This window comes from Pieris brassicae, chromosome 8 (assembly GCF_905147105.1).
Source record: "Pieris brassicae chromosome 8, ilPieBrab1.1, whole genome shotgun sequence".
Classification (NCBI taxonomy): domain Eukaryota; kingdom Metazoa; phylum Arthropoda; class Insecta; order Lepidoptera; family Pieridae; genus Pieris; species Pieris brassicae.
In genome coordinates, this window is record NC_059672.1 from 14,159,181 (window position 1) to 14,187,025 (window position 27,845).

The 27,845-nt window shown below is 33.4% G+C and overlaps 3 non-coding genes across 3 annotated transcripts; all 3 read left to right on the forward strand.

Moving 5' to 3' along the window:
* The first annotated feature begins 2,232 nt into the window (after positions 1-2,232).
* Trnar-ucg lies at positions 2,233-2,305 on the forward strand. Its single transcript has one exon. It is a non-coding gene; the product is annotated as a tRNA-Arg (tRNA).
* A 2,788-nt stretch (positions 2,306-5,093) lies between these two features.
* Trnar-ucg lies at positions 5,094-5,166 on the forward strand. The gene has a single exon. It is a non-coding gene; the product is annotated as a tRNA-Arg (tRNA).
* Positions 5,167-6,129: 963 nt separating this feature from the next.
* Trnar-ucg lies at positions 6,130-6,202 on the forward strand. The gene has a single exon. It is a non-coding gene; the product is annotated as a tRNA-Arg (tRNA).
* The last annotated feature ends 21,643 nt before the right edge of the window (positions 6,203-27,845 follow it).

Consider the following 27,845-nt stretch of genomic DNA (forward strand, 5'->3'; position numbering starts at 1 on the left):
AAAGAATCCATTTTTCATCACAGGTAATGATTCGGTTTAAAATACCTTCATTATTGTGCCGGTTCAGTAATGTAACGCAGCAGTCGACGCGCGTTTGCCGGTTTGCTTCAGTCAATTCGTGAGGTACCCACCTTTCAAGCTTCTTAATCTTCCCAATTTGCTTCAAGTGAATTAAAACAGTTTTATCACTAACACCGCAGCCTGCAGCTAACTTGGACGTGGTTTGCGATGGATCCGCTTCCACAATAGCCTTCAATACTTCATTATCAACTTGGATCTCAGGCCGTCCACGGGGCTTGTTCTGCAGGTCGAAATTTCCAGAACGAAAACGTTGGAACAAAAAAGAACTGTGTTTTCTTTTGCAACGTGACCGCCATACATATCATTCACCCTTCGAGTCGTTTCCGCAACACTAGTGCCACGGCGGAACTCGTACTCGTGAATAATGCGATACTTTTAAGTTTTCCATTTTGTAAAATGAGTGACGCAAGCAGAAAAAAACAGAAGAAAAAAACAAATGAATGACGGTGATCGAAGCACAAATACATGGTAAATAGCTGTACAAATTTGAATTTGGAATTCCTTACCAAAGAGAAGGTATTTGAGGTCAAAGTGGCCAGAACGACAAAACGCCAATTTCATATGTAAGGACCTAATATTAAAAATATCGTATCAGCGAGCCTCTCCCCCTTTCCATTTACCATTCTCTCGGGACATAGTAATTCATATTTAGATCTTGGGTACTGTACCCAATTTGTCACGCTCTCATTTCCCGATAAGAGCTATATTCTTCGCCTGAGGGCGTTATTGGCTGCAAATATTTGTTAAGGATGCTAAAGGATTAATCGACCTGATTGCGTGATAAGATCAAATTAGTTCAGTTTCGATTTTCGACGTTTCTTGATCAAAATACATTTACGCCATTTGTTTTAAGTCACTTGAATAAAGGATATATACTATATACGGTTTTGTATGTATGTATGTTTAAGGTAAAGAAGTGTAATTAAATAAATAGTTGAAAACAGTTAGATAACATCTCTCTGATAAGAGAGAGAGATAGATAGAGATGAATAGTTTTTTTTTACTTTTTCACCTTAATTTTATATTTCATTTGAGGACCCCTGCAAGAAAGATTACTCAATGATGACGTAACCATTTTACTAGGAGAAATGAAGCTATAAGAAGGTGGCCATGTTGGCGCCTACTGCATGACGAATAGGAAATGCCTCGCATATAACTGCACTGTAATATCAACCGTATAGTCTTTACAATAATGCCTTGCGCAAGAACCGTAGGTCCCCGGACCCCAGTTGCCATGGCAACCGTCTCAGTAAAGGGGGTTACAGTGTGAACACTATTAAATGCCTTATTTTCAAAGTAATAAAGCTTAGAATCTATTGATTCAGTCTAGGTCCCATTGCTTTAGGTTTATATGTTCCTGGTATAACTTTGAACTCGTATAGGGGACGGACGGTTTCAATAAGGCACGTTAGGCAAATAAATTATTCCCTTAATTTTTTGTACATCTGGATAAATAATTCAAATATTATTTGTTTTATATAATCTGAACCATCACTTAAGTTTATAAAAAAAACACACATTATGTTTTATGGACCAGGACATTATTAATATATGAAAATAATATGAAAAACTCATTTAAATAGCATACACTTAAAACAAAAATGCATTAATAATAATAAATTAATTAATTATACAATTAGTTGTAGATAAATTTATTTCTGACAGTCGCGCGGTCTTTTATTATATGGAATTCCTTAAGGATTATTTATTTGTATGTGTATGTGACAAACTGCAAAATAACCATAAAATGCGAATCTATTTTATAGATTAGAATTTTGTAATTTTTACAAGATTTTTGTGATTTGAAGTAAACACGTATGTATGTATGTACCTTAATAACAAGTACGGTTGTTTGTAACAAACAGAACGAACATTTTAATTAATTATTTATGGAATATTTATTCTAAACATCGTCGGTAAAAAATCTTATTGAATAACAACAAAGAAACAATATTTTTATTACCAGGACAATAGGAAGTTGTAGGGTGTGATAATGTACTATCATTGATGTTCTGCGGTGCTTGCGCGTGGTGAGGTCGCTAGGCGAATAACCTTGTCGACATCCATGACGTCATGCATTACGTCACATTGTGAATCAGGAGGCTTCTAGCTAGTGAAAATCTCATGTCCTTTTTCGTCACACTGCTCATCGACCGTGTGGCCTAATGGATAAGGCGTCGGACTTCGGATCCGAAGATTGCAGGTTCGAGTCCTGTCACGGTCGTTAATATAGCTTATTTTGTTAAAAAGATAAAATTATTGTATCAAGAATTTATAAGATTTCAAGAACTTTTGTGTAAAAAAATAGAAACTTCGTTTTCTGACGATATATCGTTTCTTTCAGTTTATGGTTTTAAGGCCAAATCAAATTTGTGTCAGATTTCGGGTTTAATAATTTATAGCTTCGATAGTCTCTATGGTCTGGTTGGTTCATAGTATGAGCAAACTGCAAAAGCTTCATGTATGAAACAAAGTCGGGTTTGTTCGACCACTTATAACTCGACCGTCTAAGAATTAAATTAAAATAGCAAAATAACTATTTAAAAAAAATGGCAAATTGGCGAAAGAACAAGACCAATTCCAATACATCATGTGTGCCCAACATTTATTATTTTATTATTATTATAGTATTGTAAGTATATAACTTATTTATATTCATCCCACAGATACGGTAAACTCTTCCCTCCAATTACAGAATGAATTTAATCAACACAATTCGGCTAATGGTGTATTTAAAAAAAATAAGTATAAGGTCAGTACTGAAAAAGCATTGTCATAATAATATTGGTTGTCTACTAATCTACTTAAGTATGTATACAGCAAATCAAGGCACAGTATAATTTTGAATATTGCAATTCAGTGATGGTAGTTAACTAAATATTTATTTTGTATTAATTGTATTACTTTCAGTTCAGCTAATCTGTAATATAACATAACATTCACTGTTAGGCGGTATGAAGTCCGCCGGGTCACCAAGTCAAAAATATAATCAAAGTAATTCTTTAAATAAAAATTAGTATATTTTTTTTTAAATTAGTACTTTAGCATTTTTGAAGAGAAGACAGCTTCTGCAAAGTACCAAGAATAAGACTAGGTCTATGAAAAACGAACTATCAGCGTTATACAAGCGCCTGCTGACTAAAGCAGGCGTATAAAAAGCGACTATACAAAGTACAGTGCAGATCGGAAGCCCTGGAAAAACATCTAATGCAATCAGGAAGTTCAAAAAAAGCATTTTTCGCTCTTTGAATACTTTTCAGTTATTAATGGCATACAAGACATGTATAGACGGTTTAAAAAGTACAGGAACAATGCTAAGCAATCGCGACGATATCATAGTAATACCAATAAACTTCTATAAAACACTCTACAGTGCAGATTTATGCGAAAACGTCATAGGCCATTATATCCAGCAGTCCGACGTAATCTTAACTCGACGTATAAAATCCACCGTACCACATGTTATGCAAGCAGTAAATATACTAAAAACAAACAAAAGTTCTGGCTCAGAGACAGACGAGCCTATAAAATGAGTGCAATCACTACTGGCAGTACCGCTAACTCAACTGTTCAACCGCATTTTGGAGATTGCTAAAACACCGACACAATGGTCACAGTTAGATATAATACTAATTTATAAAAAGGGCGACCCATATGATGTTGCTAATTATATACCAATAAGCTGACTACCGTGCTTATTCAAGGTATTATCATCTCTTATAAACCAAAGAATAAGTATCGTATTAGATGCAGATCAACCAATGGAGCAAGCGGGATTTAGGAAGAGTTTCTAGACAGCGAGTTTATATCGCCCACATCGACTACAAAAAATCATTCGATAGCGTTTCGCATGCAAGCATCTGGAAAGCACCAACAGAGCAAGGGGTTGAGAAGGAGTACATACAAATATTGAAGAGTAAGTATATACAGTAACAACACGGGCAGAGTCAAACTAGAGAAAGGCGGCCCAAGCTTTCCCATAAAAAGAGGTGTGAGACAAGGCGACCCGACATCATCTATTCTGCTTATTGCCGTGCTAGAGTCGATAATTAGAGAATTAGTGCCCTAGGCACAAGCGACCTTAATATTAACGGTAAATACCTGAGTCTCCTGCGCTTTGCTGACGACCTAGTGCTTTTATCCGAATGATGATCACAATTACTAGTTATGATTCAATCATTATATGTGGCTAGCAAGAAGGTGGTAGGTCTAGAGATGAACCTCACATAGACAATTTTATGAAAAACAATATCGGTCGATAGAGAAATTCTGAAATATGCAAACAAGTATATTTACCTAGGAAAATAAATCAGCTTTGATAATGAAAACAACTATTTAGAAATTGGAAGACGAATTTAACATACGTGGAACAAGTTCTGAAGTCTTTAAAAACAATATGCCAGTAATACTTAAAACCAAATCCATGCCAAGCTGTCACTTGCCATGTATAACATATACTTGCCAGACTTGGAAATATGCAGAGAAGATAAAAAGAAAATCTAAACTTGTCAAAGGGGCCTAGAACGGAGCGGAGCGGAACGGAGCACTAGAAAAAATAATAAAATAAGACACTCAAAAATAAAAAGCGTTACTAAAGCTACTGATGCGCTAAACTATGCCCTAAAGCTTAAATGGTGATGGGCAAGGCCTGTAGCAAGACTGACGATCGATGGACCATAACGGTGATCCGGTGGGGTGGGGAACAAAACAGAGGAAGACCGCTCACGAGAAGGACGGACGACATTACAAAAAGGGCTGGCTCGAGCTGGATTCAACTCACCCAAAACCGAGATACCTGTGGATGGGTTCTTGAAAAATAAATGGGAAAAATAATTAGTATAATTTACTTTTGTTAAAAGAATATATATGTAATAAATAGTATTAAGTTTACTTTGTTCTTTGCATGACATAAATAGACTTTTTAATTTAATTTTATTTATTATATTTTTTACTTTTTAGGGTACTATTATAATATCCTTGTCCTATATTAACAATTCGGAGATGGTTATATCGACCGTGTGGCCTAATGGATAAGGCGTCGGACTTCGGATCCGAAGATTGCAGGTTCGAGTCCTGTCACGGTCGAAGCTATAACTTTTTTTAAATATCTGACACAGACGTTATGGGAAGTTTTTCATTACATATTTATTTATGCATTTTTCTAACTTTTCCCGCAAATAAAACTAAACTATCTATTGATTTTACAAGTAAGATTTTTTTAAATATTTAATATTTTCGTAAACTTTAAATTTGACATTGTTTAGTGTTAATAAACTCACTACTTATTAAAATAACAATTACAATTATTGCTTTTCGTGAGTATTAACATTCTTCTTATTGCCTGGTACGTATTGTTTTAGTTTTCATAGAATTCAGCACATGAGAGGAGTTGTATGTTTTATTTAATTTCATTTGTTGTTATGATGATAAATAAAGTTTTTTATGCTAAGTTTAATAAAATTTATGCGACAGTTAAATGTTAATTTATGCGACATGGCATACGGGCAGGACTCTCCTGATGGTGTGTCTGACGCCTTTAAGAAACCATGTGCGTTGTCCGCCTGTTATTTTTTTTAAGTAAAAAACTGGTGGTGCATGGCAAACACGAGCTCAAAAAAAAGTTTACTGGTAGAACCATGGACATCGGACAGATAGATATTTGAATTGGTGAAATTTGTATTCTCCCACGACGCTGTAGATGAATCTCTAAAACCATAGCCAGATTTACTGAAGCAGCAGTATAACAATCAATCAGCTTGTTTTTCGACAAATTATTAATTAAGAGGGAATATATATCATTACTTATATTTTTGTCATCTCACTAAAAGGGCATGACTTTCGGTCTATTGAGCCGTCAAATAAAAACGTTTCCAACAGTAGATTAATAATTAAATATATCCAATGAACTACCCAAGATAGTTATCATGGGATTTAAAAAATCATAGGACCCATTTGGATTAATAAAACTTAAAAAAAAAAAATTTTTATCAACGAAATTTCTACAAAAGATAAGGGTTAGAAATTCACAATTTTGCCATCCTAATACAAGACCGTGTGGCCTAATGGATAAGGCGTCGGACTTCGGATCCGAAGATTGCAGGTTCGAGTCCTGTCACGGTCGCATCATATGCTTTTGTGACGGTATTAGATATAATACTATTTTATATTTTAATACTTTTTGTTACAGTTTATATACACAACATTATAAATAGATAATTTTGTTGTAATTTAACAAAACCAAAAAGAAACCACGGTGGTTAAATATTCTGTTTCGCGGGTGGCACGTATCTTTGTGGATATATATTTATTATTTAATTACTTGATGGTTATGTTTGGGTAAACTGTAAAACATTGTACATACACACCTGAATGGCATTTTTGCTATTGACTATATTTATATATTTATATATATAACCAATTCGAGTTTCAATGACACAGTAAGTCATCTAACGACTTGGAATAATGTGGTAACAAATCTTAATATTGAGCAACGCCATTGCAAGCTATGTTTAGGGAGTACTTGTACTATTATTATTTTGTGTATAAAACAAGTAAAATCTAATATTGTAATAAAAATATTTCACGAATTAGTACTGTCGTAGGTCCTAATAAGGAACAGTATTGTTAAGTCATACAAAATAAGCTTTACGCATTGAGTCATATAAAGACGGCTTTAGCACGAACTTAAGTAGCTTCGGCCAGTATTTGTATAATTATCTATTATAAATAATCTCATTATTATTTACTAAAAATGGTATGCAAAAACTGTATCACATAACATATAATTAAACAAGTTGACTATATAATACAAAAATATAAATACATAATTAATTAAAATGTTTTTTAGTTTAGTTCCTTAAATCTTTGTTCAACTTTTCTATAAAAGCATTTAGAGTTATTATATTCGATGTTACGTATAGTTCATACGACTATAAACAATACTTTAAGGAACTACTTTATGTTTGCGTTTACATGCGTGTGTTCACTGTGCTAGGGGTTCCCCTAATCCGGTATTAAACCGCTATCCAGTATAAGGATAATCGAATTTTAACTTTTGACGTCAAGGTTGATACGTGATGTGATTATTTATGAAATACGTAAGTACCAAAAACAAGATTATGATAAAACTGCTGATGCAGTTTATCAAGACACCAATTATATATATATTCTTAATCTTTTGAGAAAACCGTTGCGTTGTGAACTTACACGGTGGGACTCGGAACAGCGTTATAATTTTTAATTTATAATAGGAGTACCAATATTTATTTTGTACTATTAAAATAATTGCCTCGTTAACTAATTTGTGAAGACGAGGGCAAGTTTTCGATAATATATTTATACAATAGGCAAACGTGCCTACGGGACGCCCAAAAATAACAGTCATCTCTGCCGACACGACACCCATTTTAGTGGGTGTGTTACCGGCCTTTGAGGGAGGAGTATATTCTTTTAATAATTGGAGGTCGTATCTCCCAGAAATTCCACACCTAGTTCGCAAAATAACATGTCTTGTGAAGCGGTGGTGCTGTTGAAATTTGGAATTAATACGCTCATACGGTGTTGAAACGAGGCAGGAAGAATCAACTCAAACAACTTTTCAGAACAGTCTCAATACACTTTGTAGAATTCACTTCACAATCACTCTTTACGTAGAGAGAGAGAGAATCAAGCCGATCAGTAATAAGGCAGAAGTATTTGAGAGCAGAACAAAGAGGTTTTTGCATGATTTTCTTTGATCCGCAGTCTTTTAATCTAACCTTCACCTTCACCTTCTCGCAAACCATGAACCTTGTTTGCTACTTACACCACAGCGCATCTAAAATAGCAAATTTTCATACCATAAATCGAAAAACAATAATAGATTAATAAACCATTGAACTTTGTAAAGCCGCTGATGATTAATGACACTTATAGTTAATAAGAATGTTGCGCGGCAGTCGATTAAAAAAATGCCTTTATATGTTTGTGAAAGAACCTGACTTTAAACCAAAACATCGCTACTAGGATCACATAAATTGAAGGATATTGTAAAAGCTTGTGGCTCCCATTGTTATGCCGAGTGTCAGTTTATGCTGAGCCTGCAACCGATTCAATTGTTAAACAAATTGTTTATAAAACAGAAATATAAACCAAAACATAATACCAGGATAGCAAAGGGTAACTAGAGTTGAAAATATAATTCTGTTTGTTAATAGTAGATAGGACGATAGATTTTCTGTTTTAGTATGTGTCAAATTTTCGTGCATGGATCATGCTTATAACATTGCATAATGTTTCATTACTATATTTATAAGCGATATTAACTCTAAAATTATAATAAAAATGGCTTACTGCTGATGTGATCAATTGCGCATTTAATATTTTTTCGGCGTCGAGACGACCACATCGCCCGCGGAAATAACATGTGATAGAGGTTATTTCACCAGCGCAATCAGTCAACCCCTTTCTAGTGGGGTTGCCTTCCGCCTTCAGCGAAATGGGCAGGCACGACCGGCGTGAAGTGAAGATGCGCCTTATTGTATTTGTGATTAGCGATTATCAGTACGGCTTCCGCCGTGGTCGCTCAGCTGATGTACTCCTTATATACTTACACATAGGTGGGCAGAAGCAATTGAGTCCAAGGGCGAGGCGCTGGCAGTACGAGGTGGACGTACTGCCAGCGAGGACGAGTATTTGGACGAGGTGAAAGCCATCAATCGGGTGTGGTACAGAGCAGTGCTCTGGAAGCTTCTAGCTTTCTCGCTGACCGGAGCATCAAGGTCGTCATCGACGGAGCCTGTTTTGACCTTAAGCCCGTGAATGCTGGGGTCCCACAAGGCCTTGTCCTATCCCCGATCCTGTTTATTCATATATTGTATATAAATTATATGTTGCAACTAAGTTGCATATCAATGAATGTTTCATTGTTATGCGGACGACAGCATTGAGATACTCTTTACACTGGCCGGGCAAGTATTTCTCGGGCAGTTGTCGATGAGAACCGGAAGAAACTTGAAGTTTGCGTGTTTTCCGCTAAAAAAACCTCCCTTTGTCGCTACTCCTCTCTTCGATGTAACTCTCCTTAAAGCCTCAACTAGCATCGGGGTATTGACATATCGAATGACGTTCAGTTCGCGGTCATTTGGAAGGAAAGGCCAAATTAGCCTCAAAGAAGCTTGGTGTGCTCAGCAAGGCGAGAGAGTACATCACCCCGGGTCACAGCTTGCAACTCTATAAAGCGCAAGTTCGACCCCCATGGAGTACTGGTCTCACCTCTGGGCGGGAGCTCCCCAGTACCAGCTCCTTCCGCTTGACCGTATTCAACGAAGATTTATTCTAATCGTCGACGACCAGACACCATCAGACGAGCCTCTTGCCCGTTTGCCTGTAATATAAAAAATTAAAAAAGAACATGAAAAAGACATTTACGTGTAACCCAAAAATGTTATCTTATTAGGTCTTAAATGAAAACAAGGTATGTGTAATATTAACAAGCTATAAATTGTGGATACATCATTGGTCTTTGGTATTTACCAACTCAGATTATAAACTAACAGGGGTCAGAAACCTATACAAAATAGTTTTTTTTTTAATTTAGTATAATTTATGCTTCAAATCGTTATAACGCGGATCCTTTTAACAATAAAAGAAAGTATGGTATATCACATTATTGTTATTCGTGACCCACTGACCGAATGACTAATCACATGAATTACATTATATAGATATTTGCATTGATCTTAGAGATTTCTATTCTTGGAAAGAACTCTCGCTATATGATAAATGATTTTAATTCATCTTTATCACAATGATCCACCTACCAGCCTCTAGAAACCTGTACATTCAATATACGAAATGAAAGCATTAAGATTTATTCTAATCAAATGATTTGGTTTTCATACACAGAAATGGAAATTACTACGTTGATACATTTTATTATCGTCTATATCGGAAGATTATACAAAACCTTTTTAATCAAATACGGATATCCCGATGGATTTATTACAGGTAATATTTATAGGATTAAGTTAGAACAGAGCTGAGTTCTTTTTTAAATTACATACATTTAATGAGATGATATTCTTTTTTTTTCAATTTAAAAAAGGAGTGTACATACGTGGTCGTAATAAATAAGCTACAAATAATATACCTTTGTTGCTAGTTTCATTACGCTCACAATATGTCATTAGCGACTATGTTGGAATTCGGAGATAAAGGAAATGTCAATGCACTTATTGTCAATACAACTTCCAACAATTGATCCAAACTGTAAATGCAATGTATCAATGTCCGTTATACAGATATTTTTTGTTGCGTTGTAAAATTATAAAAAATGCCTAAACTTGGGGTGAATAAAATCATCTATAAACGTGACCGTCCACAAGCTAACTTCTTCTCCTCTTAAGGAAGAATCTATTTCATCCAGTGGGAATGTAATCCCTTAATCGCAATTATTATCCTCAAAACGTTGTTAAAAATATCGTGAAATGCTCGCCCAGAAGGATTCAAGGACTTTAGTGAGAGTAGGAAAAACTTGTTTTTATATTTGTATCTGTAATTTAATTTTAAAAAGTAAAATTCTTGCCTTCAATTTTCGGCCGTGTACATCGATTTTAATGAAATCGTCAAAAATAAATAAATAATTACCAGAATTTACTTCACGTAATTTACACGATTGTAAGTATACAGAATTTTTTTTTAATTAACTGAGGTCGACATAAGAACGAAAATTCCTTTAGATTTATTTTACAAAGTAACGAAAAAGCACTTGATAATATGATTATAAAAACCGTTCCATTCGCATTTTTTAAGTACAGACAACAGAACACGTTACAAAGTAAAAAAAATTAAAAATTGTACCAAAATACCAAAAATTTGTAGTAAGTAAAACACAAGCAGTAAAAAGTTAACCAAGAAACCTTTTATTATTGATCTAATTTTAGTTGTGTGAAAACGCGCGTCTAACTAAGCCTCCTTTAATAGTTTACTCAAATAGCCAAATGTGCGGACGATTCAGTCACGTAATAAATAAGCGGACTACCAAAATGTGCTTTAAGATACACGTGATTGCTTATATAAAATAAGGTATGGGTTTAATATTAAGATTATTTTCGATAAATATAAATTTAATAAGTAATTCAAATGAATTTATTTTGATATCACAAATAACTATTGAGATATATATATAACCCATACAGAGGTTTATTATCTTGAATCACAGTATAATAATTATTACATATATGTTTTGCTTTCGAATGAATTTTTAAAAACTTTGTAAATTGCATAGCTGGGCTGATTTTAAATGATCCAACGGGCACAACCGAGAGAATAGCCATTGCGTTGCCAGCCTATATAAAATCTACTTTGGTTAAGTTGCCTTTAAGGAGCTACATTGAAACACCTAAGTATTGAAGTCTTTGTTTATACGGAAAATGCGGCCGAAAGTAAATTAAGTAGGTGTGTCGCACAATTAACTAAGAATCATAAAAACTCCCAAATAAATAATTAGTTTGTGTGGGGAATATATATGTTTTATACCAACATTTTTTTGAAACTCCTATATCGTACAAAACAGTGTTCATACTCCTTACTAAGTTTTCTTTTATAGTTTGCTAAAAGGTTTATTTTAGGCGCATCTTATCTACACCAGAATTTCAACCTTTTTCATGACTCGACCTCATCAAAAACAATTATTTTATTTTATTTATGAACCCAAACATCACACTTTGAATAAGTAACGAATTATATATACGTGTATAAGGAATGGGAAATTACAAATCAGGCGCAGCGCTAACCAGATCCATCCATCCAACTTCCCCACAATCGAGTAGCCCGCGAAATCACGGTACACAAATCATGAGCATCTTTATATAGATAATATCTCCAATTAAAAACGCAATTTTTGCATATGGGTACCAGTTAGCGTAGGTATATATATATAGGGTAGGGAGATAGGCAGAGCCCCGTAGCTCCCTACCATAGCCCAATGGATGAAGTTGGCGTCCACACGCCACTTTGACAAGGCTAAACACCATCCCAATCCGCTGGTGCGTAATAGCATCAACTATTACCCCTTCCCGACAAAAAGGGCTCGTAGGAGGCCCCGACACATACTAACGGATCCGGATGATCCAATTACCGTAGCAAACGATAAATTAAAAGCAGCCCGCGCGGCCAATAATAATAAAAATAAAAATACACAGATTAGGGTAAAAAACCGCCTTCACCGGGGAAGGCGAGGACCTTTACTTCGTACTTCGCTCACTCCAGTGAGCTTCCGTCCTGCCCTTCAGGCGATTGACCACCCCGCGACGGCCCAAGCCGAGGTTCGAGTCTCACAGGAGACGCCCTTGCGCTAGCCGCGGGAAAACAAGCCATTCTGGCCGAGCTACGCTCGCCAAAACAGCCCGAGCTGAGCTGTAAAGGCCCTTAAGGCCAACAGCGAGATTCCATTCTCAATAAAAAATAATAAAAAGCAGAGCCCCGTACCTAGTTATTGAACCTTGAATAGAAAACCTAAGTAAAAACAGATAAAGGCCTGCGCCTACATTGAAAACTGGAAAGCCTACATATGCCGATGAGCCTTAGAAATCAAGGAAAATCTTAGTTTAAAGATGAACTCTTACTCAGGTTTCGTACCTATGTTTCGTAGGTAACACTGAAAATGTTTCAAAAATGAAAAACAGCTTAATGTAGAAAGTTGCCAATACTTTTATTGTTTTTCGAAGTCCGTTCCTCTTTACACATCGTCGCATTAAATGGAACCACTGAGAAAGTGGCAGTGGGCCCATTATTTCTTAGGGGTCCCTTCTATGGCATTTTCGAACGCTTTCACCGCATCTTCAGGGCTCGTAAAGTGAATACCTCGAATTTTATCTTTAGTTCTTGGGAATAAATGAATGTATGGCGGATGACTCATTATCTCGACACCTGCCATAGTCAAATATTCACTAATCCATGCGAAGGTGTTCTGGTCGTCGGTGAAAGTATGGGAAATCCATCTGGTACAAAGCTTCCTGACGCCTAAATTTTCGTGTAATATTTTTTGAACTTGACTCATACCAATGCCGTATCTGATGACCCGTGCTGATACGTCACTCTCAAAGAAGATATTCTGATTCTGATTCTGATGTTATCTTCAGTAGTCGCTGTTAAAGGACGTTCCGCACGCCGATCATCAGTGGCACGAGATGGGGCTTGGGATGGGAGATGGGTTTATTAAGAAATGCTAATCGCAGCCTATCATAGCTTTGTTGTTGAGTAAGCCCACAACGAAAGTCATAATAAATCACTGACCGAAAATTTTAGCGGTTCGCGTTAATTTAATTTTCACGTGTAACGAGTTTTAGATTTGCCGCCAATTCACAAAAACAAATGAATATAATATAATAATTAGGTTACCAAAGAGTTCTAAAATTGAAATTCAAAAAGTTTTCATTAGCAACGTTGTTCTAAACATTTTCAGTGTTACACAAAATTCTCGCCAGATCGTAACGACCCGCACCCAAAACATCCCACTGATCTATAGAAACGCTGTTAGTTTCGGTTTCCAACAAATAACTTATAATGTAGATAAAAAGCTCAGCATGAATATATAGTAAGGCCCTAATATGTGTGAATATCGTAACATAATTTGTATAGATTGGTAATTTTCCATTCATACATTGTTCACGTGCCTTCATATAACAAACTAAGCGTATATTCGACTGTTTACGTAAAGCCTGCGTCATTATTGACAAAGCTTCTATGTATTTAAGAGAGGTCAAATATTTTGCTGACTCTAGATTACACTGATACCAAAAGGATCATGGGAAAAGATTTCATTAAAATCTTTCATAACAATTGACATATTATAACATTTTTTCAGTTCGAACTTAAAATTTGCTTTAAATAACATTTATTTGCAACATATTTCGAGATTTACGATATTTCCTGTAAACAAGGAAATCTAAAGATCAGAGCATTTTTTGGAAAAATCATACAGAAATGTTTTAATAATTTTCCGGTCAAAATTATTTCCTTAAATATGTTTTATCCAGTTCTAAGCTTAATCTTATTTGTACTATTATATCATTAAGAATGAATTAGGTACTTAAAGATTTCCTAGTACTCTGGTGTTTATGTTCCCGTCAATAATGGTTTGTGTCCTTGAGATAGTCGTGGGCATCTGATTGGCAGTGGCTAACAATGTGCTAATATCACTTCAATTCAGCATGTCTCCAATGGACTTTTACGAAATATTTTAGGTACTTAACATTTATTTAGTAAATTAGTCTTTAGTTAGGATAGATAGTAATGTTTTGCTTGTTGATGTCTTCCTGCAGAGACATTTAATGTATAATAGACTTAGCTTGTTGATAAAAAGCAAATAGCCTGAATTTCCTGAGCCTGAGCAAGTCCAAGTCAGTCATAACAAATATGGTAATAATATCTACTTTTTTTTTCATTTATAAAAAAAATTACCCTTAGAGTTTAGACTCTAAAATGTTAGAAATAAGAAAGACGTTTCAGAACAATTATAAACGTATTTTATTTAAGAAAACATTGCTACGACGTGGCTTTAAAATATTCCCGTAGCTAGTGGAAAAGCGCAACATCGTAGAACCTTCTACGAATCGATTAATTATGTTCAAAGTGCATATTTGTCCATGTCAGACAAGACCGTGACTTCATTCATGGTTCTAGTTTACCTAGTTTCATACTTTATCGTATAATGAAATGGCTTGCCCTATTTTTTTATCAGTTCAAGGAAAACCATTTACATTTTTTTTATAATATAAAAAAGGACAAAACATGTATAAATAAATAAATATTTCGATTTGAATGTGTGAGCACAGGAGTCAGTCAAGTTGGTGATCAAACAAAGGGGTAAAAAAAAACACTAAGTACCAGGTTCCCAACGGGCTTAAAGCTATTTCAATGTGTTCGAAAAGTGCTACGGAATTTATTATTAACTATTGCTATTTGTTATTATCGAGCAGTGTTGGCCTAGTGGATATATACACGATTTCCAAATATTCAGATTCTCTTAGCTATAAGTATCTCTCTTATGTAAACAAATACGTTTTAAACAAGATAATTGTTTTTAATTCTATCAGACTAAGATGTGCTCTCGGGATAGTCAAATTAACAGAAAATCTTTAATAATATTACCGATTATATAAAACGATGCGATATTAATAGGTTTGTATTTAATTATTACTTTAAGTCATTGTAAGAACTCTTTCAAGTTTATGATTTCCCGGTATATTGTTTTTAAATTTTTATATGATTCATTCCTGGTACCTCTGACGTCACCATTACGTTGAATATTAATAATATGTAATAAAAATCCTTCAAGATCCCATTCTGTATGCATTTGTTATAGAATACAAAAAAAGCTGATTGGTTTCAAAAAAGTTTTTTTTTTATCAGAAAATTTGCTATAAAAATTCGACAAAAATCCACGATGATGCCTACCCGGGAAAAGTAGATTTTGGGTTGGACAGATACAAATAAAAGTCCCCGACTAGGTGATGTGAGTTTTATTTTTGAAATAAATAAATAGGTTGGAGTTTGTAAAGAAGAACCAACAAACCACCCTCTGTGGTTGGTTGTTCTTAATATTTTTATTGTGCATGACCCTAACATTCTCAAAACCAAAACAATATGGACCAGGAGATAAAGAAAGTTTAGAGGTAAGAATGCAAAGTTTAAGTGTAACTTAGTTGCGCATTGACGTACTGCGCATATTTTTGGAAACACGCCTTCTATACGACCACGAGTTCGGCTATAGTCTTATTAACTGGAATAAACTGCTATTTAATTAAATAGCAGTTTATTAATATAATTTTATACCACTACTATTTACTAAAATTACTTTCTAATTTCTACCATAACATTTATTACCTAGTTTTTCATTTTTTTATGTCGCAGCGTAACATTGTTTTGAATTAGTTACCATAGCAACGATAACTTGACAGTTTATATGAACGGTACCTATTCAGTGCTACGATACACCTCGCAACTTATGTCGCCCTTGTCAAGAAAGCCATGGCGCGGGGAAATTTTTACTCAAAACGAGGAAACACAAAACCGTGAGAAAATTTTACTGTTTTGTTCAGAAATGTTAAAATTTGTTGCAAAAATTTAATTCAATTAACGTTGCATTTGCAAATTTTGTTATAAATAAACCTTAATTTGTCTCAAATATTTTTTTCTGCAATCTTTTTTTAAATAGTAATTTATTTATTATTGATTGATTATTTATTTGTAAGTAGTAGTAGTAGTAGTAAAATATTTAAAAAAGTTTTAAAATAAGGAAAGACCAAACTTACAAAACGCGTCACTATCGGTCGAAATGAATCCATTTAAGACTGTAAGAAAAATAGTTTGGCAAAATTTAGTTGTTTCCAATTTTCACTTCAAATATCGATTTACTTAAACTCGGACGAAGACTAAAACTGGTTTGGTCCTTTGATTATCATAATATTATATAGGAAGATATTTTGAACAAGTTTGAACTTTTTTGTAAACTATGAGATATATAAGCTGATTTTTTACTGCTTAGTATTTAATGTAAAACTTACTTCTAATACTTCATAACAATATAAGCATGATATTGGAGAAACTATCCCTTCTCATATCGAACAAAAATGTTTATCTATCTACTTGAGCATCTCACGGAATAAGGAATGTACACGTTATTTGGTATATTTCTAATAGTGTTCTTTATCGTACCGTACAATATTTGTGAGGTTTTTTAGCTTCTTCCATAATCTGCATAGCAATTATAGTTTAAAATGTGTATGAAAACACTGATATGCCTACAGTAAACAAGCCAACAAGGGACGTGTCAGGTGACATAGATGTCGGCGTTTGAGCGGCTCAAATTTATTCAATGTTAAGAAAACACTTTTTAAACGGATTGAAGCTATGTAATTATTATTATAAACTTATAATTATTTACATAATTTTAAATTTAATTTTTTCCGACGGTCACGATGACCACGCACGCTGTAAAGCACGCGATAATATATATTATCATTAAATTAAATGATTATAAGTTTATAATAATAATTACATAGCTTCAATCTGTTTAAAAAGTGTTGTCTTAATGTGTAAAAGCTATGTTAACAAAAGACAATACTATTATTATTCAATGTTTTAAATGTTGTAGAAAAATAATTTCCAAGACTACTCTAAGAATAATTTGCAAATTGCAATAAAATAATGCATGGAACGTAACATTTCCGTCCGTTCCGATAAAAATAAATATAACCAAACACTGGTACGTAGTTTAATCTTTTTGTTGTAACCTAAAGAATAAGATATATGTTTAAACAAGTTTTATTACTGTTATTGTGTGACTTCTGCCATCGAATTTCTGTCACACAAATGGCATGGTCCACTATCGATAAACTATTATGTTTAAAATTCACAAACCTTGTAATGAAAATCTACTAGATCCAGCAAAAACTAATGTCTCGATAGACTAGAATAATAGTGTGTTTATTATATTGTGCGACGCGGGAAAACGACGGCAAGTCTTTGGCTTTAAAAGTCAGCCATTAGAAGTGCGTAGACCTTTATTGACTCCCGCGTGCCTTCTTACTCTAAATTAGATGTAATCATTGAAAAAGCAAAACATTCAATTAATGGGTTATATAAAAGCAGTAGTAGACTTCACTGGTTTTTAATTAACGATGTTGATTGGTTCTTCAACTTTACCTTGCCTCGCCTTTTTATTGTTTTGATCGGACTTCTGTATCTTAATTAATATATAACAGCTAATTCAATTATGATAAGATATAAAATTATAAATTTGTATACCACCATTATCTAAAAAATATATAAAGATCAGTATATGTCGTAAATTGAGTTTCATTGTTCACTTTAGCAATTTTAGCCAAAATTTTAGTTATAAATACAGCCACCATTATAGAATTACATTTTCAGAAATACTTATTTATTATACAACATGATGTTATTATTTATATAACGATATAATACTACTGCAAGACCGCCAAAGAGGGTACTTCGTACAACTGGTTTACGATACACGTGGAGTCCCTCCCGATTCCCAATTTATGGAAACGCATCGATGTGTGCGTGAGATGCACCTGTCCCTGTGTGAACCTATTGAATATTGATCGGAAGCGCTCTTCCGGGTCCATGTATCCCTGGTACTTTCCAATCGGTTGTCTATTATTGATGATTGCCGATATCATCCATCCCCAACCAATATCGACGCGATGCCAACGTCCTGTTGTTGCGATGGGAACTTTGCGTTTGGGAATAATTTGATTTATTCGATAACAAAATTATAATTTTCTTTTATGAACTTTCATTAACCATTTAATTAAAAATGGCATCTTGACACTGGTCATAATTGACGCATCTTTATGGTTGACTTTTTATTAATTAATCAATTTTTATCCATCCTAATACGGCGTAAAATATGATTCAGAGCTCTTGTTCAATTTTTTATTTCATTATTTGATCACTACATAACTCGTAACTACCATTACGTGTACTCATCTATACTTACTATTTATTACTTTATGCAATTTTAATTAACAGCAGCTTGTTATGTGCCTAAACCCAATTAAGCAGAGATATTTTCAATCAAAATACGCAACCAAAGGTTTCATCATTCAAATTTAACACATAAGTCTTATAAGAATAACATATAGATAGATAGATAGATTCATAGTATATATATATATATATATATATATATAAATAGAGATAATATGGTAGTTTTCTTAAATATTTATGGTTAGAATGGTAAGCCGCTAAAATATAAATTTGACTATTCATAGGATAATAATATAATTAGGATTCACAAAACTTAACATAAAAAAACATCTTCGGCTTAAAATGTTTGATATATACCTATTGAAATTGAGAGCCTCGAGTTTTGAGTACTCGACATTATTACCATACGAGAATAATTTTAAAATGTTTTTATTTAATAATATGTATTTTTAAAGTGTTTAGCATAAACGTAACATGCTTATTTACATCCACATTTAAAAGTAATTGATAATGTTGATAATAAATGAGATTGCTAAAATTGTTTATGATTGAGTTAATTTTTCAAGAAATTAATTGATTAGTAGAGGTGGATGGATGGATGGATGGATGGTGGATGTCCTTGGGACTTAACTGACCAACTGCGCCGTTTCAAAAAAAACTGTAGTCTAAATCAAATAATTTTATTGTCTTTGGTTAACATAGCTTTACACATTGAAAGAAAACATTTTTTTAACCGGATTCAAGCTATTATTACTATTACTATTATTATTAACTTTCTAACTAACACACTTTCTTTCAAATAATTTTACTGTCAAAAAAGATTGGTTACTAAAAAATGCAAAAAAGCATTCCAATGATTTCGAGCCCCCACAACGACTAGGAAAATAGGAGTTTAGAGCATCCGCATTCCGATATGACGCTGATAGGCGTGCGATATGCTTTTGCTTGGTCAATGAACTAGACAGAGACCGAAACGGGATAATATGTCCCTTTCATTCCAACACTTATACCGTAGAGGATAGAGTTCTCCTTCGTTACTAGTTAGAAAAGAAATCGAATGCAGGAATAAAAATCTCGTGAGAAAATATTTAAGCCAAGATCTTTTTGATCATCTTGCTTAGAACATAGAGTTGTTTTTATATTGAAGTAAAATATTTTTAAAATGGATTGGAGCGGAGCGTGAGAAATTCGGAGACAAACTTCTTCGTAGCAACTAGGGCCGTATAAGTACTAAAGATGTTGCGATGATTAGATCCTCTTAGTAAGATTAATTAATAATTAATAACGTGAACAAAAAATCCGTGACTTTATTGATATTGACTTTAAAGGTCAGCTTACCTCGGTTTTGCATATGGATATAAATATATGTATGTGGATATAAACTGTAAAATTATTTATTTTTATTAATTAGATTCACGTATATATATATTTAAAAATTTTTCATATTAATCATGTCTTCTAGTGTCTATGAAAATAAAATTTCCAAACACCCATCAATCATCAATTTGTGGGTGGGGTGAATTAACTCAACTTAAGTGAATGTTAGAAGTAAAAAAGTATTGGTGATCACCAATAACGAGAATGTATTGGAAAGCACCAGGATTTCATGACTCTAGAGGAATTCTATCGAAGAGATCGATACCTCGCCGATACGCCCCGCCTATCTATTGATATAGGCATGGGGCAGGTGTGAATCCAGGAAAATGAAATCTGTGCGTCCCTTTTTCGCTTCATTCAGTTGCTTTTTAGTGCACTTATTTATATATTTAGCTGTTGTGATGATTTGGGAAAAGTATTACTATTGAACAAATAATTTATTTATTTACAGCTTAAGTTTAACAAAAATTATTATAAAACTATTAGACTATAATAAAAAATAACTAAAATATTTATTAATATTTTATAAGTACATATGTATTTTTTTAACCATGGTATACGGTAGCTCAGCGCCGATTTTAAACTTTAAATAGTTGTAAAAAAAAATTGTATTTGAAATATTTTAATAGCAGTAAATTATAATTAGTGCATATTTTATGCACGGAATATTACACATTACACCGGTCACGGTGAATGCACTCTTCAAAGCACACTAGAGAATTTGCATAGTCACGCCGTAGTCAGTTTTAGTCTTCAACTGCTCAAAATCATAAACTCTTGTTTTGAGATATCCCATAAAAAGTCAGCTAAGGGTTAAGTCGGGAGATGTGGGTGGCTACAATATATCTCCAAAGCGGCTTATGATTTTTCCCGGAAACAACGCATTTAGTGTGTGTATGGAAACCCTAGCTGTGTGAGCTATAATCCCATCTTGCTGAAATCATACACCTGACTTGTCTATATCCTCTTCTTGCAGCTGTGGTACATAAAAAATTAATCATGTCAATATACCACTCGTTCGTCACCGCACCTCGGTCATACTCGTTGAAAAATGGCGCGAAGATTTTCTTCGCCAATATTGCACACCATACTTTGGGGCTGTGTAATGGTTTCTGATATTTTTGGTTTGAATTGTTTGATGACCAATAACAGAAATTTGACAATTGACGTACTCTACAAGGTGAAAGAGTGACTCATCACTAAAATAAACATTATCCATCCCATTTTCGATGGTTGTAGTTTTTAATTGGATCTTATAAGGATGTATGGGCAAAATTCGTTGAAAACTACAAGTCTGTGGTGGCAGTCGGTGGAGACTCAAAGAGGCAGCATGTTTTCTAACTGATGATCGTGGATGCTCCGCGACCGCAGCGGTGACGCGGTCGATGGTTTCAATCGATCGCACAGGTCTATTTCACGGGTGATTTGAATGATTTAGTAAACATCCCGTCGCTCTGAACTGTCCTAACCACGACTTAATTCAATGAATGCTAGAGGCATCATTTAAACATTGAAACGGATTTCAAAGCGATTAAAAGACCCAAGCTCCAATTCAACGCTTCACTCAACGCGCCATTGACATTGTGATTAAAAAATCCGCTCTCGTCATCTACCGAACGCTACCACTCCCCTCCAGCTAGCCCCGCATGTTACCGAGAAATCTGTAATGGTTCTAATATAGAGATTGGAGCATATGAGAGATCTGGAACAATTAATTAAGTGTTATAGAATAATACATCTGGAAGCTCAGTAGTTGTAGACAACTATTCAAAATCTTAACGTGAAACGAAAGCGAGTTGTCTTTTTTAAAGTATCTACAATGTACCTATGTATGTAATGGTTTCGTAAATAAATATATTATATTGATAGTATTGTTTGATACTGATATATATATGTACTTACCTTAAAGATACATTTACTCTCTGTTAATATTTAAGGTCGAACCTTCTACACAACAAAAGAATGAATAACCTTATCAATTGAGGTTATAACTCTGATACTCACCAAAGCTGGGCGTACCTACTACTTAATTGTATATGAACTTCCGGTTTATTAAAATAATGTGTACTTCTATCTGCTACTTTCAAATGCGGAAATTATTAAGTTGTCGATTGTCTCACAGTATGCAATGGAAAGCTGTCTCCAAGGAGGTTCTTAAAATGTAATAATATTATTATACCAAATAAATAAAATTTGTTTAGGAATTATGTTCGGTGGCGGTTGTTGGTTAACTAAGGGCTTCGCTTATCTAAGTGTTTACAAATCTAAATGACACTTATGTTAATGGACATTATGAGAAACAAGAATGTTAAAATGCAATTTATGAGTGTGGTAAAAACTAAAGGGCTCAATATTGGCTTCAAGTGTACGATGATTGTTTACATTTAGTTTAAGTTTCTAATTATTAACTAAAATATTTATATGTACCTTAACTAAAGTTAGGCTACATAACTCACGTATGAACCAACAAAATCGCCGTCACCTGTAGTAAGTGTACGAAAGTATTTACAAACACAATAATTAATTGATACAGAAGTAGCATACCTTAGTATATTTCAGTCGAACTTCAAAGCTGCAATCGGATGTTCATAAAATCGATTTTAAATATATTGCAAATGCATCTGGTCATAACTTATGAATATGAAATAAAATATTTCGCAATTCCGACCCATTGAGGCTAATTGACACGAATATGATATTTATTACGTCGTAAAGTATCGGCGCTTTCTGGATCGATATATGGGATCAAAAGTTATTACTTTGGTCCAAAAATATGAAATACCCAAATGAATCGGAAAAAATTGGACATATACACGTATGGTGGCCAGTATAAAATACTAAAAACCTCGGGGTAACCTTTCAAGCCATAAACTTTATCTGTATACCTACCACAGCGGTGATAATTACAACTGCAGAGAGTTATTCTCACCTTTTATAATTGTGTGCCGTCACACCTGCCACGTTCAGTCCAAAATGTGGCTGTTGTTATAAAAAAAATATTATTTAACCCACGTATAGTAGTGTCAGTGTCAGTCAGCCATCTGGAACCTTGCAACACTTCGCAATCTTCGTCACGGCAGGGGACGCCCTTTTGACAGACTCCGTTTTAGTGCAAACAATTATGATTTATTTCAATACAAAAATCTTACCCATTATAATGAATTATTGTCAAACGAACAAAAGGAACGTGGAAGAGAACTATATTATAGGTACACATAGGTCTAACAAAAACTCATACTATTCTCCATATTCCAATTATTTTCTATTTTACTCAAGAGATGTCGTTTTGATGTTGTAGCAAAATTGTTTAGAGTCAGAGCAACTTACAATTGTATAATTACAACCAATGAAGACGCCAATAATTTAAGAAAATTTCAATTAATAAAACAACATTTATCCAAACGTATCTAAGCCTGTATCTAACTTTCGAGCTATCTCAAAGAGAGCATACATAATAATATGTGTAAAATCTATAAGGTATAAGAAAAACCAATCTCAGCAAACATCGAGTATATTTTCCTTTTAACAACAATAACACTTAAATAGTATTTATCAAAACCGCTGGCGTTTTCATCAACCTGAAAAAAAATTTAAATATTAGTTTTTATACACGAATATGCCTTTATGGTTATTGAATCGCATTGCATATATCGCATACTGTAGCCGTAATTTGTACGAATGTTGGGCAACGCAACGTAGCCTGTTCGCCTACTAATATTTGAAGTGAAACTTTTTTATCGGCGTTGGAAAAAAAATACCGTCACGTTTTTCGGTTACGCGTCACATTTTTCCGTTAAGCGCCATCTTTTTCTTGTCCCTACCATGGTTGATTCGAAGAGAATCGAAGCCATTAATAACAAAAATATGTATGTATGTATAAACAATTAATGAAATTCTGTAATAATCTTAATAGTAATAAGGTAAAATGAAATAATTGTGTTATTTGTATTCATGTCTATGACAATAAAAGCTTTTTGTTAAACTTTATTTAACCAATTTCTGTAAAGTTGTATATAGTAGATCATTTTTCGAAAAATAAGGTCATAAAGAAATTTCACTTCTTACACTAGTACACGCACACATTTTTTTGTATAATTAGATGGATGGATATGGTTGTGTAGGACTTAATTAATTTAATTAACAAGAGAAAACAGACAAGATATGCGAACAAATTTTGGATGTCAACTAGACCAGTATCACATTTTAATGACGGTGAGTGCCTAAATATAATAAAGTGTTACCATTTTATTTGGATTAGCTTTTGTTTTCCTAACTTTCGTGAATTGAAATGCCCTTATAAATTGATATATTTCAATAATACATCAAGATTATACGCAGTTTGGTCCTTTAATAAAATGTGTAGACGTCAAGAAACCCACCCACTTGACGGAATATCGTATATCAGGGGTTATTGGCCACTTTCAAAATGGGTCAACCGTACCCCAAAAATGTTTACACTCCAGAAATCAGCTTTTGACCGGTAACTGGGGTAAAGGATTGAACAAGGCTTGTCGTATAATTTTGTAAGATATTGTTTGAAGGATATTTACTCAGGCACATAGATTGAGTTATACATTGTTTTCAATTCGGGCATTCAACCGAGTTTAAGGGATTTATTCAGTTTTATCCATGTAGGGATCTTTTTCTAAATTGAGATTGCTTAATATAAGTATTATCTATTAATATACTTATATATTTTATTTTCTATAACGGTTGTTAAATTTGTACGTACAGACTAGTATTTATGACAGTCATGCAATGCAAAAATGAATAGTTTACATAGAGGCGATAAGACATATCTTAAAGAAGAAAATGTTACAGTGCATTCAATTTAGTAAAGAGACTTTTTTGTATTTTTATGACAACAACAATATACTGTTTTCTTAAATTGTTGATCTCACACTGGCAAACATTACTATTATTACGAGATACGGATAGAAAACGTCAAAGATCTCTTCAAGTGTTTATTTTTTAATAAATCAACGAGGAATTTAAGTACACCAAAAAACGCAAATCACGCGCAGTAATACACTAATTACGACACACAAAATTTTGTCACAAATTACTTCAATTACGCGCACTTCACACAGTACTTTATCACTTTAATGTTAATGGCTTGAAATGGCTCGAATGAACTTGTGGTAAAATCGAGTAAAATATCAGTCAACTTCTCTTCGCAACAGTACGTATAAACTGAGTATGTATTGAGTATTTGCACCTCTTTAGCACTGATAGCACAGTTCCGCAATAATTATATTGTATTTTAATTATATATAATATTATTGGGATAGAATACATATATATATATATATATATTTAGCAATAGATACATTTAATAATTAAAGCTATTCGATGTTATTAAATTTTAAAGGATACCCATGATCCGTGAAAAATTCCCGCCTAAATTTTCGCGTAAGTCTTAAAGATCATAAGTGTAACGACCTCAACAGACAGGTGATTAAAATTCCCTTCAACGAGGCCGCAAACATTACTTTTTCACGACAACATAAATTTTATCAAACGAAAATCTAATTAGAAATTTGATGTAAGTAATTAAAATGTACACTTAAGAAAAGTCATTAGTAGATATCATTGTCAATAAAAATTAAGTACATAATTTCACAAAGTTATCAATTGTCTCAATTGATATTTGTGTCATTTGTCAAAATTTTCCTTCGCGGTTAACTTTTTGCCGTATTATCAGGCACTATACCGGAAACTGTAGTGAAATCTATATATATAAAAATGAACCCATATTTCCCTTGGTTACGGCATCACGCGTGCACGGCTAGACCGATTTTGCTAATTATTTTTTTGTTGTGTTTGTTGAAAATTTAAGAATATTTAACCACCATATTAAGTAATAATGACTTCTGTTACGATATCAGATTGTTTTTCAGTGCATCTAACTATGCAATTCACTTTTACAATTCGAACTTTGGATGAGGATGTAAAAAAAAAAATCTTTTAAAAAAATGCTTCGATTAGAGTTAATATAAAATAAGTCACTAATTGTTTGTGGCATAAATCTTAAAAATCCATGTTTTTTACATGGCCAGTTATATGTATATCGCCTGTCGCCAATGTCGGAATACCAACAACACTATTTATATACGCGCTAGAAAAACAAAGAATGTTGTTTATCATAAAGCATTTTTAGTTAATTATAAAAATTTGAAATCAATATTCATAGTTAAGACAGGACAACGTCTGTCGGGTCCGATAGATTGAAATATATTTATTTATTACTTATTTTAAAGTTAAAACTTTTTAAATCTCCTCTAAGTTTACATTTACTGTCAATTGTCAAATCAACAAGAATAACTGGCAAGAAACTTCGCCACTGTTTTTATTCGACCACCTATTTATTTTAGGATAATGTAAGAAGCTGCAACCATTACACCTTGCTTTACATGACAAATGTTTATACATACAGCTACTTTTTGAATTAAAATTATTTTTACACTTGGTTCTCGTCTGAACCAATTATGAAATGGAACACCCAGAAGATTCTTTTCGTATTCATCTATGACTACACCTACGTATAGACTTTGAAGCTTAAGCAAAGTTCAGATATAATTTAATCAGCTCTTTTATCTTTAAATTAACGAATTCTGAATTGTAATTTTAAGGAGTGAATCTACAGTGTTATTTGTAAAGGCATTTTGAATAATACTTATAGCTGTACTTATTATATATATATTAGTTAACTAATGAAAACGTTATAGTATGAAAACAATTTTTTTACAAATTCAGGATTTATGCATGTTTAAGAATGGCATCGCTAGAACTAATATCTTTATAGGTACTCTATTCAACTGCTATCAGCGTGTGGGTAACAAAGTAATTTTCCCGATAATAAGTTACAACGTCGTAAAAATTTCACGTATAACAAGGTTCACTGCGTTTCACGTTTTTTATGAACCTATCTTGGAAAGGCCCAGTAAAAATTTAAGCGATACGATTACGACACTTTCATATTGTACTTAGGTTTCTCAGGTTGAGTAACTACTGCTAGAGATCCGAAACGAAATTTCGTTCTAAAAAGATATATAAATTAGGTTGCTCTAGTATTGACATTGTTTAATTTTTCTTTCCTCAAAAATTGCCTACTGTAGATATAGAGAAAATAGGTCGTACGTGGTAGTGTCGCGGTCGTTTAGTAAAAAGATGACTTTGAACAGTTCAATTAAGTCGGTTCAACAGCATGCAGTGTCAACGCTTTAGTGAATTTCCATGTGTGACAGAATGGATGGGCTAGTGGAAAATTTGATCGTTCGTGGTTTTATTTAAATTACTATGTATGCGGTCATTAAGCACCATTAGGCAAATTACGGGATGGGGAATATGACAGGATAAGAAATTCGAGCGTAATATAAGTTGTTTCGACTGCATCAAATATTTAACAAACGATAAAGTCTAGAGCGTGTTTACTTTTAATATTATTTAAAAGTAAAAGAATTTATCGTTGACTCACGTTTTTTTATGAATAAAATAGTATTTCATCCGACATGTATGAATAAAAACATCGAAAATCAATAACTGCAGAAAATTAATTGACTTAAATTAAAAAAAAACAATTTTAGCATCGCAACTATTAGGTCGATCGGTATAAGAATACTCGTGACTAGCAAACTTTGACAAATTTGTTTTGTATATTTTTGAACACCATGATTGAGAGTGAAGAGTGATGAGTTTGTTGCCAGTTTTTCTCGTCCGTTCTACGCTCATGGTTTGAGAACTGGGAGTAGGTTAAGAGCCATTTTTTTACTGACAGTCATAAGTAAGTACACTAAGGTGCAAGAAAAACTATATTTTGATTGGAATCTATCGATTGGTAAAACCGCCCAAATCCAACCAATTTAAGTTTATGGCGAACATACAGAACG